Consider the following 4,072-nt stretch of genomic DNA (forward strand, 5'->3'; position numbering starts at 1 on the left):
GATAGAATGGATGAGGCGAGACGTTTGGACCGAGGTCCGGACGTAACACCCCCCCCCCCCCCCCCCCCCACGTTAGAGGAAGCATACCGATGTGAAGCGGAGGTATGGTTCCCTATGCGAAGTGTAGAAAAGTAGAATGAAGGAGCGTCTGATTACACCTATGCGTGATAATGGTTTACATTTTACATTGAAATCTTTGAAATAAATGCGCCTATGGTTAATGCGCGTTGAAGCGGGTTATAATACAATTTTTCTTAATGATAGCTTATCTTCTAGTTCTGATTTATCTTGAATTATTTAAGTTCATTCTACGCTGAGTACAATGTCCATGAACAGACGTAATTTCGGAAAATACTTTATTGACTTTTACAGGCTACCTAAACATCTGGGTAATGGTGATTTTGAATTTTTATTTTGTGCTTGCGAGAAGTCATGTTGTTACAGGCAGTTACTTATCTTACTTTACATGCCAGTTGATACTGATTTTATCGATTGATTTACCTCAATATCAAGTGAATTTTTAAAATAATTGCATAATCGAATGTAATTAGCTAATGAGCCTTATATGTATACACACATAATCCTGAAGGAATCGTGCGGGTACTAATCTCATTAATGTATCATGTTATATTATGTTACACTTTTGGATGTATTTCTAATTGGTAAATCTTATGTAATAAATTTTACAATAGTGCCGTCTTCGTGCGCTCTTTCATTCGTTTGAATTGCCAGATGCTTATTAGCCAATTTTCGCCATAGTAATCTGATCTCATGCTACATCTTGGTGCAGCAGTGTATTTTATTTTGATGATACATTGAGGTTTTCCTATGTTAAAGATGCGTTTGTGTGCGCGTGTTTTAGTTTATTAATGTGGACTACTTTTGTTTTGCGTGGTGTTAGATATATTTCTGCGTTTATGTCGTTAATTATCCGGTTAATGATGTATGGACCCTTATAGTGATCGTCTAGTTTCGTACGAGCTTCGTTTAATAGAAATACGTGTTGTCCTGCTTCGAAATGTTGTGTATTCAGATGTCTATCGTGCAAGAGCTTCGACTTCTGTTTGGCTTTGTTCAGATTCTGTGCGGCGAGGTTGCATGCAGTAGTGATATTTTCCATTAAATCGATGACGAATGTGTCGTATGTCAATGCAGTCGCTGGGGATGGTGTTAAACTGGTCGGTAATTGTGCTTCTTTTCCGAAAATCAAACGGTGCGGAGTAAAGTTTATGCCTTCGTGTTTGGCGGTGTTGTAACTGAATATCGCGAATCTGATATATTCGTCCACTTTGCCCCGGTCTCCCCATACTTTTTCTTTTCTACTCGTTCTTACATTACCTTCACTTTTTCGTGACCAAGCATGAGCGACCGTATCGGTGCCAAATGTTGTAGAGTTCAGCCTGCTGAAAAAAATATCGATGAAACTGTCATTGAAGAAACTTACCAAGAATCAACCGGACTAGAAGACACATATGGCCCATCACAAGACGCGTCATACGATGTAGATCAAGAATATCAAGTTCAACCAACTAATATCGAGTTTCCAGTAGTAGATCAACCCGGACCAGCGCAAAGTTCACCGACTGACAACGAATCAATCGACAATCTACACAAGCTAAAAGTTGACAATACTCCGAATGCGTATACCGTGGATGAGCATCGTTTGGAAGGTCGATGTATAACAGATCTCGCATATTTTTTCGATCAGCTACATCAAAAATTTGATAATCATTGTCTGGCGTTAGATTGCCCATTAAGAGAGGTAGTGAATTCTTGTAAACACGGCCTGAGAATGCAAATTTTCCTGCAGTGTAGGTTGTGTAATTACACAGACAGTATATGGACAGATAAGCAATCCGATGATCACGTGAATATAAACTGTGCTGCTCTGATGGGCTCCTTAGCAATCGGAACAGGCCACTATCAGATGGAAGAGTTTTTCACGTGTATGAATATTCATTGTATGACATCGGCGACTTATCGAAAATACAATATGGAAACAGTCGAATCGATGGAAAAAGCAGCGATACTAGAAATGCAAGAGGCTGCAGCATTATCAAGGAGAGTAGCGATCGACAAGGATGATTTTATTATTTGGAATGACACACAATTGCCTTTCATTACAGTTGTCGCAGACGCGAGTTTGATGAAAAGAACCTATAATACTGGAAAATACGATTCCTTATCGGGTGTTGGTGTTATCATTGATAATTGCACTGGAAAAGCGATTTATATTGGTGTGCGTAACAAATTCTGTGCTGTATGTGAATGGGCTTTACGGCATAATGTTTCTTGTAAGGAAAATAAATGTTTCAAGAACTGGGGAAAAAATCAAGCTTCCACGGCGATGGAAAGTGCGATCATGGTTGAAGGATTTAATAGCAGCGCTCAAATGCACGGTCTGATTTATAAAACTCTAATTGCTGACGGCGACAGCAGTGTTTTCAAATCACTTCGTGACAGCGACCCTCATAGGGAATATAATATAGTTGTTGAAAAGAAAGAATGTGTGAATCATTTATTTCGTAATTTGACTCGCAAACTGCGGGATGTTTCAAAAACTCCGGGACGACGGATCTCTCAACAAAAAAAACTGATCGGCAGAAGTGTGCTGAAAATCAGGAATGCGATCGAAAAGGCCGCAGTATTTCGACGGGATCAAGTTAATAATGATGCAATGGATGCAAAAGCAACCATCAAACTATTAGCACAAGATGTGTTGAATGTACCATTTTGTGTGTTTGGCGATCACAGAAAATGCAGCGTTTCAGGCAGTTGCCGTCAAGTACAAGCTCTTAATAATGAAGAGAATGTAATTGATGACATACAACGGGCTGGCTTATTTAAACCTGTCGAAGACGCCGTCATATATCTGAGTTTTCACGCTGATAGTTTGTTTCATAACGCGACTAACAACGCTGCCGAGTTGTTTAACTGCATAGTATGCAAATTGATTGGCGGAAAGCGAATTAATTTTGGCATGAGGGGGTCATATAGTGAAAGATGTGCTGGCGCAGTATTGCAACACAACACACAGCAAATGCTTAGCAAAGTTCACGCGAGCGAGAGTAAAATCATCCCAGACGCGGTATAAAAATTAGAGATCCGTCGAAAGAATAAAGTTCAAAACAACGCAGCAATTAAATTCAAGCAAAAATCGATGCGTGAAATACTGCCCAAGGATAGAACGATCAAACAACGACCGGATAAAAATTATGGACCCAACGCTGAAAAACCTGACGTACCTGAGTACATCTACAATGACCTTCTTAAAATCCACCAGAATAGATTGTTGGTCAATTAAAAAATCGCATTCAAATTGAAGCGGATACAAGAGATCAATCGGAAAGTTCCATGTGGCATTCGATTAGAAAATCTATGTTGACTGCGTCACATTTTGGCAAAGTCTGTAAAATGCTAAGTACTACATCATGTTCGTCAACTGTACAAGGTATCTTATATCCAACCGTAAGAAATCAGCCAGCTTTACTATGAGGTTCTACAAACGAAGCCATTGCCATCAAAGCATTACAGAAAAAATTAGCTCCAGATGGGATTCACGTTATCATAAAACCATATGGTTGGGCGAGACGTTTGGACTGAGGTCCGGACGTAACAATACTATCAAGAAAAAAAAATATTTTTTTTTTTTTTTTTTAAACACCCTAATCTATATCCTTCAATGCCGAATCTTTCAGCTCAAAATCAATAGCACATTACAACTTGTTGTACCAATATTAGCGAGGTGATGTCCATGGAGAAATTCAAAAACAAATAATGTATGTAAGGATGGATATCGAACGACTCTCTTGCGCAAAATTTATTGGTAAAAACTGTTGTTCAGTGCGAAAGCCGATTTAAAACTATCAGATAGAGAAAAACGTCTGCAAGTACAATCAATCAAACTTCTGTGGCAAAAGGAGTGAAGGTGAACACGAAGATAAGCTGGAAAAATATCATCGAGAGATGATAGCATAGAGCCAGAAATATCACAAGGTCTAGACAAAATGCAGGAGCGAAGCCCCGCCGGGGCAGGGAGGGGGGGGCCTCTCGACCAAAAAAAACAAACGAA

This window comes from Athalia rosae, chromosome 8 (genome assembly GCF_917208135.1).
Source record: "Athalia rosae chromosome 8, iyAthRosa1.1, whole genome shotgun sequence".
Taxonomy (NCBI): Eukaryota; Metazoa; Arthropoda; class Insecta; order Hymenoptera; family Athaliidae; genus Athalia; species Athalia rosae.